General features: G+C 40.0%; 1 pseudogene; it reads left to right on the forward strand.

Annotated features, from left to right (window-relative positions):
- Positions 1 to 18,543, forward strand: part of LOC126407048 (serine/threonine-protein kinase BRSK2-like) — a 221,543-nt pseudogene that overhangs the window by 179,728 nt on the left and 23,272 nt on the right.

Genomic DNA, 18,543 nt, shown 5'->3' on the forward strand with positions numbered 1-18,543 from the left:
CTCTTTTCTGAATAAACTAACATAGGTTTGCTTTGTTTTTAGGTTTGGGCAACAAAAGTACTTGGTTAGGTTTAAAAAAAAAAAAAAAAAGATGGTTTGGGTCAAAACAAGTATGCTTGTTATGCCCCATTTCCACCAAAAGCTCTTGGTATATTACCTTTAGAATGAAAAGTATGTGCCTAGACCATAGATCCATTTAGTTTTTCAACCCAAAAAGTACTCTTAAATGTAGGTAGGGTTATTGTCACCTATTGCTCTGTCCAACTTTCGCTGTATTTCCTCTTCACCGGTGATACAGAAGAACATTTGCATCCCATTTGCCATCCACAGAATGAGGTTGCATGACAACATTTTCAGAACAAAAAGAACAGGCTGGCATGACAGTCTCTCCTTATTGGATATTTAAAAATAGCGGGATTGTGCATTGAGACCTTGTCAGGCAAGAGCAGGTGTGCAGTGCAGCCAGAGCACACCAGAACGACGCTCCAACGCATTTTTTTGAAGTGTAGATTGGATAATGTGGGTGAAATTCATAAACATTTTTGAATCACTTGTCCGCATGTCCCACGGTATGAACAGTGGTTCCATAAGCTTCAAAACCAGCCACAACTCAGCCCTGAGCAAGAGTGAAGGTTCTCTTTTCATTTATCAACAGACTGCAGTGTTTCTAGCCCCATCTTTTAGCACCAGATCTGTGTGCTCAGTACCCCAACAGACGGGAGACCAAAAATAGGGACCGTTCAATGAGTACCATTCACAACTTTTCACAATTGAAAAAAAAAAAGAAAAAGAACAAAAAAACGTTCTAATGTTTACTGAACCAAACCACACTGCTTGGTGGAAATGAGGCTTAACTAAATTAATGTAATGTATGTGACATGACATTACAAAAGTGAATTAAAACAACTCAACACTGACTTGGTCTCACACAGGACACTAACAGCGGTCTCCTGGGTGAAAGTCTTCTGTTTGTTTGACCCATTCATCCTTCACTCCCTCCTGCCCTACAGATTTTCTCCCTCTTAATATTATGTCAGTTGCTCAGGGCATATTATAACAATGTGGGCAATCACATACAGATGCTAAAGGGTGCGTCTGCATGCCGGTATCTGATGCTGAGGGCCACTGACCAAGCATCGGGATTTGAGTTGAGAGTGACAATGTCCTGGAATTACCTTACTTGCTGAGAATAAATTCACTAATTGTGGCGATTCCGTTGAAATAAATTGATTTTGCCACAAAATGTTGCTATTTTACAGGCTGGTGTGACCAGGCCTGTACTTGAAACTGTGGCTCCTCACATCTACTGGAACTTTGGTACAGCTAAAGAGGGGAGAAGGGTCTCTTTTACTGTTGCCTTGGATCAGTTTTACTCGTTGACATTATGACATTGTGTTTTAATATGTTATACAGCAACATAGCCGTTGCTAGAACACACATTGGACCAAGAGCGAAGACTTCATCTGAACTTTCTCAGCCACCTGGTTATTAGACCTTCACATTTAGTTTAATGTTTCTGACAAGGCGCCTGTATATCAGCAGGTGTAATGGCAGATTAAAGCTTATTTAGCTCCTGGTGGTTATTATGTCTGATCTCTCCTCTCTCATAGATGATTCAGTATAGATATAGATAATAAATTTGAACACACAGCTGTGTGAACAAGTTCCAGGAAATTTACAGTGAGGAGGGGTGTTGAATGTCCCACCGACTCGAGCATGACCCACGAATGTGCTACTCCTCCTGATTTTCTCTTCTGATTTCTGAATTAGTGCATGTGATGAGTTTTTGTTTTGCTCTTTGTTTCATATTTTTTTCTTCATTTTATAGTGCTAAATTTGTTACAAGTTCTGTTTTTTTTGTTTGTTTGTTTGTTTGTTTTTTTATGCATGCTCAACATTAGAATTCCCCTTATGTGACTACCTTTCTGTCTGTCTCTTGGTTTTCTGTCTGCCCCTTTTTAGCAAATCTGTTTTCAGTAAAAGCTTGGATATCACAAACGCTAACTGCAGCAAGGAAGAAAGGTATTGGTCGGCTCCGTTTGTGTTTGTATTCGTATGTCGTGTGAGATCCATTTTATTCCTTCCTTTTTACCACCCATAAGATAAGTTTTCTTTTTTTTAGCATTCAGTGGCTCCAGTCCTTTACATGTCAATGTCTTTCACTTTTAAATGTAGCATGTTATTTTTGCTAAACATTTTCTTTTAGAAGTAACCTGTTAACATATTGTAACATCATTGTAGAAATCTGTCTCCAACATTTTTAGCTTTCTAACAAAAATGAAACCTAAATGAGAAAAATAGAAGTAACAAAATTCTCTTAAAAAATATTAACATCACAGATAAGATCATGTTACAAATACGAATGCATTCGGTCACTGCAAAGTATCTCAGAAATCTCCAGAAAAGCATGGAAAATCTGGCAGTGTTGTAAAATTATTTTAATGTTATACAAAAAAAGTTTCAAGAACATCTTGAAATAATTTTCACCTTGTATTTACATTTATTTCTTTGTGCAACAAAAACATTTGGTTAGGTTTAGAAAAAAACCCATCATGGTTTGGCTCAGCATTCACACAGGAAGCAAACAGCGGTGCAAGTCTGGGATATGTTGGATCCATCCACCTCTCTTCCTGCCTGCCCCATGGGACTTTCCAGCTCCTTATATCACGTTGTTCGTGGTGGCATTTCAAACTGATGCCGTCTGGCGGCGTTATAAACGGACACATCTTTCGTAGCGGTATAATGGTACGGTGAATGGTGCCTTATTTACGTTGGTTTTCAACCAACGGTTGGTTTTTCAGCCTCTTTTTATAGCACATTTGCTGCCTGGTTCAGTCTCCAACAGCAGGCAGATGATTTCCTCAAACAAGCTCTGATAACCCACTCCCTGCTCAGCAGCAAACAGCACACAGATACAGTTAGAGAGCTAGTGGAGACCAAACCAGAGCTAAAAGGAGAGTCAATATTTGAACTTGCATTCATCAGGTGGACACAAACACCTATGGGGTAATGATGTTACTGTGTCTGCTTGATGTGCAAATAGTCAATTGATTGCCAAGACATTAGCCACGACAAGCTTAAACTATGCTGTATGTCAGACCCAGAGGAACATTTTGCTGCTCACAATAGCCTTGTCTTTGTCTCTTATCAGATATTTGGACATTACTAAATTCTGATTTGTTTCTCGTAACACCCCATATTGATGTTGCATTGAGTTATGTCTAGCAGAAATTGGCCAGACAAAAAAGAGATCTTATATTCAATTTAGTTCTAGTCAGACAAACACAAGAAACTGATTTTCTCTAATGTCATGTAAATATACTGAATAATTCTTATTTTCAGGTACACTAATGAATATGCAGCTATTAACCATGTACACCATTTCTGCCGATAGACACTCCTAAATCCCACACACTGGACCTTAAACAAATATCTGATTTTTGCCACTTCTAAGGAAGAAAATTTAGTAGTGTGGTCACTTTTACCAGGCGATGAAAACAAAGCCTTTGTTGCCCATGAATGAGTATCAGCATTAGATTGGATCCAAACAGCATATTACCAATAAGCACAGTGAAGGTGAATTTAATATTGTAAAACAGCAACAATGATACCCAAACTATGACTGTATCAGTGTACTTGCTGTAAGAGAAGAGCAGAATATTTTCCTCTCTGTGAAATCAGAAAAATAGCACACTTTCCTCTGACGTTCCTCCCTCAGCCCTCGGGGGTGAAGAGAATTTTTAGGTCAACTTTTCTGTTTTCTTCTCTCACTCCCCCTCCTCCCTTCCACCCATCTTCACTCCTCATTGTCAGTGTGTGTATGTGTGTGTGGGTTTTATATTTGTTTGTGCCAGTCTTTTATTTCAGTGAAGCATGGGGAGGGGTAATTTCCACCACTGGTGCCATCTCCAGCAGCCTCCCTGTGTGGCTGACCTTGTGTCGATGGATTCACGGCCTGGATGCAGATTAGCATAAATTAATTGCCAGGAATGCAGATGGAGCACAAACAGGAGATGGAAAAAGGCTTTCACTCCCACTGAATAGTCCTTTATCTCACTCATCATCTAATTGGGGAGATCCATAAAATGAAGCTTGTTGCTGACGCTCCCACTTTAACGCACATCACCAGCGATGAACCGTGAATTAATTTTCAGATTTCAAAGACTAGCCGGCACCGGCTCCCTGATTGTGGACTGGATGGGTGTCACAGTTAATGAGTTGCTTGTTAATAGAAGCTCTTCTCTCAAGTGTCTGACAGTGTGGAGAGTCTCCTCTTCGTCATTAATGGAGCATCGTTGTGTGCTGGCAGCCATTTGACACTTCCTCAGCACTGCCTCGATATTAGTTAACACAGTAGATGCAGAATGTGTGGTTGTGATTAGCACTAACACAAGACCTGTAACAAACAGGCAGATCAGTACACAGATCTGACGAGGCTCTGATCAGCTGGTTTGTTATTGGAGAAAAAGGTGATTTTAAAATGTTAAGCGTTTTGCATGGTGTTATTTGACACTTTTCTTGTTGTCAACAAATACCATGAAAAGACCCAAAACAACAGTAAATTATCTACTTCCAAGTATTGTGTGTATCAAAGCCCCGTATATCTTCTTCCTCTGAGCCATAGCGCTCCATTGTCCAAACACTGTCAAAAACACATCAGTGAGCCACACCGTTACACTGGGGGACATTTTCCTTCATTCGCATAAACACACACTGGTGGTTATTTCAACTTCACACACACCTTCTGCAGCCACAAATACTCACTAAAGTACCAAATGTGGATTGATCCACAGCTGAAAATAGTCCCCTACAGATGCACTATTTCCCCCTGTTTGAGTAATGTTTGCATGTTAAAGGCTGGAACCTGGAAGGTAGCATCGCCCTGGTTCCAGTGTCAAAAAACCCCAATGGGATTTTTCCATTGGATTTTGAATTATTGCAGAAAATAAGCTCTGTGGCAAACAAAAGTTCATGATACTTAAATGTTTTATTCTGCAAGATGCTCTCCACAAATTAACACAACTTTTATGATATATGAAGCCTGAATGCAGTCGCCAGAAGTAGGGCTGCTGTTATATACCAGCTTTTAGGGGCGGCAGTAGCACAGTAGCAGTAGCCCAGGCCATAGGGACTTGGCTTTGGAACCAGAGGGTCACTGGTTCAAGTCCCCGCCTGGACCAAAATATGTTGCATGGACTGGTAGCTGGAGAGGTGCCTGTTCCCTGTGCCCTTGAGCAAGGCACCGAACACCCCCAACTGCTCGGGGCGCCTGTCCATGGGCAGCCCCCTCACTCTGTGTGTATATGTATATGACAACAGAGTGAAAACATTGAATTTCCCCCTTGGGGATTAATAGACTATATAAAATTAAAAAAAAAAAAAAATTAAACGAACTAAACGAAGGACGGCAGAATTACTTCAGGTACAGGTATAAATATACACACAGTATATTTAGTTTAAACAGACTAAACGAGGAAGAAATCTGGATTATTTTGTCATTCAAGTGATTCAGTCAGTAAGTGATTTGACTGATTTAACATGTCTAGCACAAGTTTTTTACTTAAAGGAATAGTTAAGTTTTTCTGAAGGGGAGTTGCATGGGGTACTTATCCGTAGACAGAATATAACATACAGTACATGTCAGTCGGCACGCCCCCAGTTTGGAGAAGCAGGCTGGAGTCTAACATGGAAGCTAAGCAATGTATTGCTGTTGAGAGGTCAGAAACAAAATGTATTTTAGCCACCTAAAAAATTCCCCCCAAAAAAATCAATATCAGTTTAAGTGTATCTCACTCTTCAAAGCCAGACTCCACTGAGAAAAATAGAGATTTAATATGGTTAAACACAGGAGCTGCTGGTCTACCACTGCCTCAGTCGCTATCAAATCACAATGAAAATACCCTCAATATAGCATGCACTTAAACTGTTGTGTTTTTTTTAGTTGGGACTTTTTTAGGTGGTTGAAATACCTTTTGTTGCTTCCCCTCCATGGCAGTGTATTGCTTGTTTTGCTTAGCCTCTGTATCATATTCCAGCCTGCTTCACCAAACTGGGAGTATGCCAACTGACACCTACTGTACTGTATGTAATATACTGACTATGAATAAGTACCCCATTCACTTCAAAAAATCTGACCTATGAGTAGAAAGAATAAAAATCAAAACAGCCAGAACAATAAGCCTTAAATGGCCACTGTCCCTATAAGATGAAAATTGTAAAACTGTATTTAACATAGACAGTTGTTACTTGGGTTATGCAGCAGAGACATGATCATTTTCATTTTTCAGTTACATTCTGGGCTTTTTACAGTGAAGACGCTCAGAGAAACACAAATTACACTTTTACAACATGATGGCTTTTTGTGAGAAACAAGAAAGATAAGAAGAAAAAAAACAATAAGAGTGATAACGACAATAACATATATATTAGAAGGAACAAAATTACCACCATTATCACTGAGCACTTTCATTTCATTTTTTTTATGACGACGACGCAGCTGCAAAAGCTAATTTAATGCCAGTGATGTCATCCCTCCTGTGTCGTGTGTTTGTGTGTGGGGGGGGTCGTCAAGCATATTTAATTATGATTTACTGTTTTCATTTTTCACTTCCAACAAAGCCAAATTGTCTATGGGCAATTAAATCCCAAAGTCTTCAAAGACATCAGAGGGCCTGTATGGTTTTTGGTAAAACTGTGTGTGTGTGTGTGTGTGTGTGTGTGTGTGTGTGTGTGTGTGGTATAATGCTGATATGTCTGAACTATTTATAGATATTGACTTAAACCCAGGATGTTGTTAATGTTTAAGTGACCTGCTATCAGGAGTCACTCCTTGTGTGATAGTGTCTGGCCAGACAGGCAGTTTTTCGCAATAAGATCTGACTCTGTTAACCAAAGGTGTTAGCGACACAAGCTAGCATTCTGTGGATACCAACTGTGAAAACAGACAGCCACTACGGGCGCCTTTATATTAGCAAGTTGCTCGAGTAATGTTGGTGTTGGTTCAACATTTTGTTCGAGACTAAAATTTCTGAAAACCTGTTAGATGGATGTTCCCCAGTGGATGAATCCTAATGCATCTGGTGACCCCCTGAATTTTTACCTAGCACCACCAGAAGAGATGTCAATGGTCAACTGTTAATTGGTTAACCGCTGAGGATATTTTTGACCAGTTACACATGTCGGTCAAGAGGTTAATTTTGCTACTCTTCAGTTTACTCCTCTGCAAACCACCCCGGTTGCAAATTTGCGAATCATAGGATAATGTAGGAATGGCAAACTTACTCAGCCTTACTCTGCCTCTTATCGGCTTACCCTGATATTCTTACCCTAACCAATCACTCCTCTTGCCTGAGCCTGACCACTCCGACCAACAAGGGCAATGGGCACCAGCCAATCACAGGGAGCGTAGGGCAGGTCATTCCCTCGTTGTCATAGGATTCAAAAATTTGCACCCAGGTCTGGTAAGAGCTAGCCAGCTAGAGATACTGCTCAGACAACTACCACTGGTAACACCATAGATGACCACTGACAATATTAAGCACCAAGTGTTATTTTCTATTCTACAATGAAAACATAAAGTCTGAATTACAGGTTTAAAGTAAGTATAGTGAGAGGAGAGTAAGAGATATTTTGCTGAAGGACAAAGTAATGAAAGAGTTTGTGGAAACTGCAGGCGACAGAATGTAAGAGTTTTCTCTCAGTCATCTGTCCTTTTGAGTCACTTTTCTCTGCCTGAAATCAAATCACCTCCAATCTGCTCTGAGTTCACTTTAAACAACTGCACAAAGAAGTTTTGGGATCATGTGTGTACATGTTGTGTGTCATTGTGTAGAGCAGTGTGTCGTACAGTGTGTGAGCCGGTATGTTTTGCAGCTTTTTCATGTGTATTGATCTGACTTTGTGTGTGTTTGTGTAGATCGCGGTCAATCAGCGGAGCGTCCTCCGGTCTGTCCACCAGTCCTCTCAGCAGTCCCAGGGTGAGTGTCTGCATTGGTTGGTTTCCCATGATGCACTTCACTGTTGTTCTTCTCTCACAGAAGATGTGCATTCACTTCAGCCTCTCATCACCAGCTCATACACACCACTGTGAACTTCATTATGAGCCTGTTTGATGTACAGTCAAGCCAGAATGAGATTTTTAAAGAGCTAAAACTCTGGGTTTAATAGCAAGTCATGGTAGTTTTAGGAAATATAGGACTGAGCACACATTTTAGTTTTGTGGGGATGTTAAAATCTTTTATTTCTTAGGATAAACCCCTTGAGATGTATCATGTTGTTTTCGAGGGGGTCCCAAACACTTACAAGTGGGAAAATGAACAATAAAATGTACAATAATGTGGAACAGGTTTGCTGTTACCTTTACAAAACAAACAACGAAGGAACAAACAGAGACCTAGATAGCAAAACAGAGACAACAACAACAACAACAACATACATACAAAAAGGGTGTAATTTACAACCTTAAACTAGACACAGTTAAAAAAAGATCAATCTACAGATAAAAGGAACAACAAGGAACTTAAAGGATGAATCTGGTATTATTCTTCCATAAGCAGTACATACTGTACATGTACTGTAGGTTCTAGACAAACCCCCATTTAAACCATGCTATCAAAATTGGAATATTTGGCAGGAAAGGAGAAAGAAAAAACATCTCAAATATTCATAGCAATTATTACTTGCATTGAAAAGCTGAATGAAAAGCTAAGGTAAGCATGGTAGGCTATGGGACTCCTTAAAAACTTGTATTTCACCTGGATGGACAGTTTTGCAGGACAGAGCAGTGCATGCTATGGCCAGCTCCGTGACTGTCTCGGCCTGTGCTCTAAGTGCATGTTCTTGAGTCTTCCACATTGTATGAGGTTTATATAAAGGTGTGCCCCTTTGTCAGAATGCAGAACAAAACTCCTGCCGTCTTTCAGTTTAATGAAAATAAGAAGTTGGACTGAGTGGCAAAGTAAGGGCTAATTCTATTTTTAAAGCTTGGAAAATGAAGCAAAGAAGACTGAATAATACACAAGCATGAAGGCATACAGAATATTCACTGCTCATGTGTTTCTGTGATTTGTATATTTGGTCTTACACCTATAAACATGGAAACTGATAGTTTGCCTTGTAAGCTTGTTTGGACTGGACATGATGCCTGATACTACATTGATGATAAATACAGAGACCCCTCCATCTAAGTTGATTATTGTTGTTGGACATTATTCAGTTCATCTAAATGTCAATATATTTTAACACTGTTTAGCTGTACATATTTTCCAGTATAAAGTTAAGATGGTCAAGCTGAGAATTTCTTAGCAGTCTTATGGAAGGGGACGGGAAGTCTAACGTTAGTAACAGTTGCAGCCGTGCCAGCAGTACAAAGAGCAAACATCTTTGTAAATCGATGATCACAAAAAAAAAAAAAAAAAAAAAAAATTTTTAAATTATCTCTGTTTGAAGTTACACTTAGGCAGAGGGGTCCTGTAGGTTTAATCTTGGGGTTAAGTTTAAGTTTAGGTTAATAAAAAACGTATTAGATTATAGTTTTGCTAGCTCATCCAAAACGCGACAAGACAAATCAATGCAAGGTGACAAGAACACGCATCAGGAACACAACACTCTTACCCTTTTTGCACTCATGTGCTGACTTGGCTTGGTTTGGCTTGGCCCATCAGCCCAGTGACAGGCATTTGCATCTACATGACAACAGGGTTACCCAGTTGAAGGTGCTTTAACTGAAGATAGCTTGTCTTGAGTGATGACATTTAAAAGCAGCAGGCAGATCCTCGGCCAAAGTCCCTCATTATTTTGCCGCAGGTGTTTTCCCATCACACAGCAGGGCAGGTCAAAGAAGTTTACCTGTTGGAGGTGAGCTGTTTGCAGAGGTGCAGTAAGAGCCTGTTGTCTGCAGCTCTTCATCAGCATCTCACTGTGGCTATTTCTGCTGTTACTCTTCCTCCCTGTGGTATTACTAGTAGACTGTGGGTGTGTTTGTAAATCCAATCTGACACTCTACGAGCCCTGTTGTTCGAAGAAATAACATGAATTACATGACATGAATTAAAGAACGTTTAAGTTAATCACACATTCACTCTGATTGGCACTCTGCTACTCCATCCCCCCAGATAGATTACCCAGAATGCGCTCTGCCACTCCAAGAGTGCTGTGCTCTGGATAATCAATTCCAACACACTCTGAGTTTACGAATGGTCCAGTTTGTGCCAGAGTGTTGTGCCACTCCAACACTCAGAGTGAGTATTTCTAAACACACCCTTATTTTAATTGAAGAAAAGCTGCTAACAAAGTTTGGCTAATCCTGCAATAAATGCATTTAATTTCCTGTAGATTCTTCACAATAAATGTCGCCCATTATTTTGTTATGTAAAAGCTTTTATTGTGAAGCAACAAAATAAAGAAATGTCATTTTTTCATCAACAGTAACCAGACTTCTATACGACTGAAAGCAAACATGAAACAGTGAAATAAAGCATATATATATATACAAATGACGATGCAGGAAACAAACTAACTCCAAACCACAGAGACTCCGTTAGAAGCTACAAAAATACTGACAGCTAAACACACAGAGACTTTGAAAAACGCCTTTCTCACTGGTCTCCTGCACAGACAGAGGTGAGTTGTCTCGCAACACACACGCTTGTTTCAGGTCAGGGAAAGGGGGGTAGTTGGGGGTTGACTGCAGATGCCGAGCTGTCACTGCGATCCGCTTGGAGACAGTCGGGTGTCCTTTTGGCCCTACTCCAGAGATGATCCATCTCTGGCGTGGCTCACCATGGTTTGGCGCGTCTAAATTGGTAATGGGAAGACAAAACAGCGTGGCATGATTTGACTCGGCTTGGCCAAAAGTGGTAATGGAAAAAGGGTATCTGTGATGCAGGACGTAAGGCCCTGTCCCGGATTGAAAGTTTTTAGGCAGTCCCAGAAGGCCATAGTTGCACCAAACCTGATTTTTATCCTTTACCTTTGTTGCCACTTCCAAGTTGAACTTGAGGTAAAACATAACCCAACACCTACTCAGTTGTCATTATTTACTGAGCTAAAACTCATGCAGTATAATACAACAACCCTGCAATAAATCCTCCTCCATGAAGATTATAATGTTCAGTTTAGTTGAGAATGTTCGAGAGAGGATTCTGCTGTATTGTGTTATACATTTTTATTGATGGCAGCAGATAAAACAAAGAGGCAGCTGACTGTATTTAATAACGTTTAAGATAATTGCAGTGTTGAAACAGACAAGTCTAATAAAGTAGTTACAGTTCTGAAGTCTGGACTCTGTTCAAATGAGAGTAAACTACAGGTTAAGACTTAAATTGTGTCCCTCCCACTCGCATCATTAATTATTAAGTGTATCATGTCTGTGGAAAAGGCTGAGTATAGGCTCTGGCTTGTCTATAATCTATGTTATGCAACTAGTGACACTGCCCACAAACTAATATGTGATTATGTAAAATTATAAAATTTCCTTTTTGATTTCTGTATGATGACATAATAGGTTTCCACGGTGACATGCTTCATTATCATGACTTGCTATGTTAGACTCAAAGCCATTCTACATCACATTATTATACACTATGAAAACACAGATTCTCACACTGCTGAGAGAAGCAGGAGGTGACCCATTGGCTGCTGTTCATCCTCTCATCAAGCTCGTCATTTGCCCTCGCTGTGAATGTCTTTAGGTCAGGCTGTACTGTACGTCAAACAGCTTTAGATGAAGTGGGATCAGATCCATTGGAGGCCAAACACCAAACTCCAGATGAGATCCGGTGATTGAATGTCCATAAAGAACAGATTTTCGTGCAGTGCAGATTAGTTGAAGAATGGATCCATCACTCTCAGAGAAAAAAGTCTGAAAACTGCAGCTGCAGTGACAAAGCAGAAAGATTAACGATGCAAATCAACCTGCAGCCACTGCAGTTTCTATGTGCAGCTTATCTGTTTCAGTATAGCTGTGCATTTCCTAAGCTAACTCTCAGCAAGGACAGAGGCTGTCCATCATCAAACAGGAACTCTCTTGCAAAGCACGCTGAAACCTAAACTTTTAATGAATGTCATTGTTTTATCCCACAAGGCAGGTTGTATTCTTCTTATCTGTTCATTTGTTTAATTATGTCGACTTTGTAAAAGTAATGAGTAAAAGTTGTCGGGCCTCATGCAAGAACATTTTTATAAACTTCCTCTGTCAAGTGTGTTGCAGATTCTCTTAACTGCACACTTCACTGTAATAAATCACTCATTTCATCTTGATGAATGCCACCTGTTCATGTGTTACTGAGGACATGGGCATTTGTGAGGTGATAAACATAATCAGTGCCCTCAAATTACAATACAAGGCCTCCAGTTTTGATTCGCTGGGGGTCAGATTTTATTTACAGAAATGTTACTTAAAAATAAAAAGAATAATTTCACGCCGCAGACCTCAAAGTCCTGCCGTTGGAAATCAGCAGACCAAAGCATAACAAATTTAGCAGTTTCAGTATTTTCATTAGGAGACCCAAAAAATATGACAACAGCTTTTAACATTGTGTCATCACAGAGTCACACCGTGTGACAGAAGACATGGCACATTACAATCAAAGGGATACTAAATGTTTTTTTTATATTGCACTTAACACACAACACAGTTGATGCAAAGTGCTTTAGAGTACCAAGATAATACAACAAAAGAAGATGAGGAAATATGACAGAACTAGAATTACAGGTCACAGCAACCTTGACCTTGGACCACCAAATTCTAATCAGTTCATACTTTAGTTGAAGTGGATGTTTATGCCAAATTTGAGGGAATTCTCTCAAGGTCTTCTTGAAATATAGCATCCACGAGAATGAGCCAGATGCAAGGACAAAGTGGCCTTGACTTAGACCACCAAATTCTTATCAGTTCATTGTTGAGTCCAAGTGGAAATCTGTGCCAAATTTGGTGAAGTTACCTCAAGGTGTTCTTGAGATATCACGTTCCTGAGAATGCATCTCTTGACAGAATAGCATGGTTGGATTTCAGCCTGCATGCAGGTTTTTTCAGCAAACGTTACTGAAACACAGCAGCTAATATTGTTGTAGTGAGAAGTGAGTGGTGTGTGATGCCTGTCCAGGCAGGTCTGTCATGTTTTATCTCATTACAGTATTGTTTACATACGACATGTGCTCTGTTTGTTGACCAGTATTTTCTCCGAAATCGAAAATATTTTCACACTGGTAATTTATTCTTGAGTACATAATGTCATCTTCATCATCTATTTCTTGGCTGCTTGCTGTCTGCCTGCTGCTGTGTGACCGTGACACAGACTTTCAAAATAAAACGTATCCTAAAGATGACAATATAGATCAATGATTTCATTTTGCATCGATGATACTGGCTCCTTGATCATTGAATTGATCATTGAATCAGATCCATTGATCCACATCGATGGATTGTTCCACCCCTACTTTATATGAGCTTTTTAAAAACTGTATCTGCATGCATATGCAGACATCTGTTTGTAGGGATTAGCTGAAATGAGGGGGGCGCAGAAGAGAAATTCTTGGCTCAGATGTCTAATGGCCACACTAGATCAGCCCGAAATATTGCCCCAACAATAGTATTGGTTGTATTTGTATTTTTTTTTTTTGTTGATTTTGGTAACATATTTAAAATAATATTCTTTTGGGGGAGCACACTTTAACTACCTAGCCACTCGAGTCCCTCAAAGAGCAGGTTGTGTCCCTGGATTGGCAAAACAAAATTGACTGTGGATGACATATTCTGTTTGTATAATGAGTTTGGTCTGGTTTGTATAGAAAAACTATCTGTACATGACTTTATCAGAGGTCTGGGCTACTTCTGAATTTAGTTATTACCAAAGAGAAAATTCTAAGTAGGAGTCAATAAATGAATGCTACCAGCTGGTAGGTTTTTGTGCAAGTGGTTATTGCATGAGGCCCATTGTGGTAAAGAAGAATGAAAGTTTGTGATTCAGGTTTTAACACTCTTACACGCACATGCACACACACTCACATTCCCTGTCCATTGAAATGACATGAGAGTTTCACTTCATGTGAAGCAGACTTGGCACACGCTGTTATGAGAAGAGACCGACACCTCAGGCTCCCCAGCGTCTGTTTCACTGCTCTGCTGCTGCAGTTTGTTCAGCTGTGGGTTCACACTGTTCTGACCTGTCTTATCAGTGATCTGCTCATTCATTCCACAGCATTGTGCATCAGCACTGTGCATGCACTCTGGCCGTTTTCCCAGGTGGAGGGTGAAGCTAAATCCGTTAGCTTTTGAGCTGGTTTACTTGCTGGTAATTAGGGATGCACCGATGTATCAGACAGTAATCATAAATATGTTCTGTCAACTCCAATACTGATTTTAAGGGAAATGTAATGAATGTGTAGCTGATTTGATTAGTTATTTTTAGTTTTGCCTGTCAGAGAGAATAAAAATGCATCTGTCAAATGTCAGTGACATAATTTCATTTGTAAGAATGAACTTCAAAGCAACTTTAACTTTAGACTTTTTGAAATTACTATTCAGTGTACTCTATTCTTGACTAATGTTATCAAACTTTAGATAAATGTCACTGTATAAGTCGCAGACTTTATTATGCTCAATGAATACTTATATAGATATATATATATATATATATATGTACATAGACAATTTATTATTTGCATCTGTAGTGATCAATATTCACATAGTGATACAGAACATGTGCCAATTTGTTTTTGTGTTATTTAAGTATGTCCAACAGTTCATGAAAAGTAAGTCACTCCCTTGCATTGTACAGAAAAAAATTAATAAACTTTACACCAAATTTTGCTGTCAGGCAGGAGGACAAACATATACAGTAAACATAACCTCAATGGTGGGAGTGGAGAATATTATTGGTCATCATTACATTACTTTAATGTTTTGTTTTTTTAAAGTAGTGGTTTTATAGGTAAAAAAAAACAAAAACATTTTGGGCACATGAGTCTGAACCTGTAAAGCAGAACCAATCTGCATCCAAATTGATTTCCACCAGGTTTGATCTCGGTGCATCCCTACTGTTAATGTGACATGAATGCTTCACTGCTGCCTCCTGATTGGCTAATCACTATGCTAATCGCATGTTCTGTTTTTCTTTCTTTCTTGCACTCTCACCACTTCCTGCCTGCTCCACCTCTCAACCCATCTGCCACGCTCCTTTTTTATTTCCTGGTGTGTTTTTTTTTGTGGGAATGAACCTTTATTGGGCTGTGGTGTTCCTCTGGCTGTGGCCTCGCTTTCTCATTGGCTGACTCTTCTGTCATGTCAAACGGTGCATGACCAATCGCAGCCCAACCGGCGGTTTTTCATCCCGCCCCAGTCCCCAGACCTGTGTCAGTCCCCCAACTGCAGCCCCACCCACTCCCCTGAGGTCCGCCTTAATGGGGTGGGGCCACGCACACCCAACTCCTTCCAGCCAAAGATGGGGTCTCCCCTCATGCACCCCCGCACGCAGACCCTCCCCGCCAAGCCCAAAGTGTCCGAGAAGCCCCTGCAGACCACCAGGTCCAACCCTCTCCCCAACACAGCCCAGACCCCCACCACCCCCAAATCTGAGNCCCTCTCCCCACCCCCAAAGGCACCCCGGTGCACACGCCTAAGGACAGCCCGGCTGGCACGCCCAGCCCGACGCCGCCACCCAGCCCTTCCATTGGGGGCATGCCCTGGAGGACACGCCTCAACTCTATCAAGAACAGCTTCCTGGGCTCGCCGCGCTTCCACCGCAGGAAAATGCAAGGTGGGGGGAGAGTGGGTGGGCCATTTTCAGATTATATGATTATCCAGATCTTTATGATATTATCTCTTTGTCATCTGTATGGTAATGGATTCAGCAGAGAGAGTTTTAATGCACCAACCTGCATTCTCATAGCTTGGAGGAATACGTCCAAATCATCTCTTTGCTCCTAATGGCTGTATTTAACAGCTGACCTGCTGCCAGCCTTACCATGAGAAGCAGCAGCCTCTGGCCATGTCATATACAAGATAACTATCTCATTACAGCCAGTGGAACATTTACTATTTCTCTGCCATAGTTTAGGTACAGCTGCTTTGATAGTGCCATGAAACCCCCCCCAGACATACTGAACAGCCATGAGAAGACCAGATAATCTCATTTACACAGATAGATTACATATTTATCCAATCGGAAATAGCCCTTAGTGGAAAAATCAGACAAACAGAAGTGTCTTTATGAATACAGTTTCTACATTTCACACATGAAGACAACAGGAAGTCAAGTGTTGATCAGAGAGGGCTCACTGAATGGAGGTAAGCAATCACATCCCACCAACCTAACTCTGGGACCTTTGACCTCTGTTTCCACAGTTCCCACCCAAGAAGACATGTCCAGTCTAACCCCAGACTCTTCTCCAGAGTGAGTAACATAGCAGCACATCTTTCCAGAGCCAGACTATAAAATGTTGTTTTTGTAAATTGTGAATGAATTATAGTTTTGTGTGTTTATCAGACATTTCTCATTTCTTATACTTAAAATATTTATTTTATGTATAACCCATACACACATATTAAGAAAATAGATTTAAGGTTATATAATGCATTACTGTGGCATGCTAGCAAGCTAAATAGTTGTAGCTCTTGAGGTGTGTTTTGATTGTTAGGTTAGCGTGTCAACAGGACGAGGCTCCTGTCAACAGCTGAGGAATTTTAGATTGATAATGGTGATGTTACTCACTGAGCTCATTGATATGTAGAATACAAAATAGCTCTGGGAATTCCTGTGTGTTCATTTTTAAAGTGGAAATAATGGGAAAAAATGGTTTAAAAAAATCAACAATACAAATATAAGTGAAAACATTATTTGCAGCACAAAGACAACTGACTATTTATGTACTGTAGTTCATTTATAATAATTTCAGCAGACTGTGGCACAAATTCAAAAGCTTTTTTGTTTGTTTTCCTCTCATTTTTCTTTTCTGATATCAAAAATGTTTTCTGAGTTGTGCACATTTAGGTAGGACCTTGTTTACTGTTACTGCTGCTATAGATTAGCCACAGTTTGCATAAATCCCTAGAACCAATCCCAAGGTCCTGCAGGTACAGTATGTGGTACAAAGTTTAATTTTAGAAATAGCGGTTTTACCTAAGGCTTATTTAAAATGCTCCAGGATTAAGACGGTTGGAGTTAATCTTACACAACATATGTTTTCAGTTTGGTTGAAAGAAGTTCACATTTTTTGAAGTGGGTTTGTATGGGGTACTTATCCATAGACAGTATATTACATACAGTAGAGCACGCCTCCAGTTTTGAGAAGCAGGCTGGAATCCAACATGGAGGCTTAACAATGTACTACTATGGCGGGTCAGCAACAAAATTTATTTTAGCCTAAAAAAAAGTCCAACCTAAAAAAATCAACATAATTTTAAATGTATGCTATATTGACAATATTTTTTTTACTGCTTTAGCTGTTACATTGCTCTCATCAAAGCCAGACTCCATTGAGAGAAACAGTGATTTAACAACAACACAGGAGCTGCTGATCTATCACTGCCTTGAACGGGTAGTTTGTATTATTTGGTAATTTTGGGATTTCAAAGGTTTAGTTCAGATTTACCAAAGTCACACAATAACACAAACAAAATAACTGCTGTAGACCAGCAGCTCCCATGTTCAGCGAGCTTAAATTAGCCTAGCCTACAAGCTTTTTTTCCCAGCTCACTCCGTGCACTAGGAACAGACAACAAAACTGAATCTTGAGATTTCAGACTGTAGCTACAGCCAGATCTCTGAGCAATCAAAGTACAAATGTATGAAGGACGTTTGCCTATAATGGCTTTATAATACAAAATACCAGTGACTGAGCCTACGAAAAGTCAGAGATGTACAACCTGCCCTGGAATAAAGTGCACAGTCATGAGTGAGGGCTTTACAATTAGCAACAAATCTCAGTGCATTGGGATATGCAGTATAAAACATGTGCAAGCAATGTGCAGTTGCATTCAGATCATCATAATCCAGAACTGGTAAAAACATAGCAGCAACCAGTCTTTTTCTGGCATTAAAGGAGAAACAAGACTTGTTTCTGAAATAAAAGCCTAACCTCAGCATGAGCTTTTTAAGAAGATTATCAACTTGAGGTTTACAAGAAAGAGAGTCATCAAGCCAGATACAGAGATATTCATTACAAGTGACAAACTTTAACGTCTTTCCCTGAGCAGTAATCATCAGGAGTCTTCTTCTTCCTAGCATTTGAAAAAAGCATTATCTTAGTTTTATCAGCATTTAGAACTAGGGATGCACTGAAATGAAAATTTGTGGCAGAAGCCGAAGCCGAATAATATTAAACGCTTGGCTGAATACCGAGTACTGAATATTGTTGTTTAGTTTTTCATTAGTTTTTGCAGATGAACCCCCTCCAGATTAGTGTTGTCACGGTACCAAAATTGGGACCCACTGTACAATACCAATGAAAATATCAGGGTTCTGAGTAGTATCANCCCTTCATAAGTAAAGAACAGTCCCTAAAGTGCGGTGAGGTTTGTGGACGTTACCTGCCACAAAGAGAGAA

The sequence above is a fragment of the Epinephelus moara genome, chromosome 1, assembly GCF_006386435.1.
Source record: "Epinephelus moara isolate mb chromosome 1, YSFRI_EMoa_1.0, whole genome shotgun sequence".
NCBI classification, from domain to species: domain Eukaryota; kingdom Metazoa; phylum Chordata; class Actinopteri; order Perciformes; family Serranidae; genus Epinephelus; species Epinephelus moara.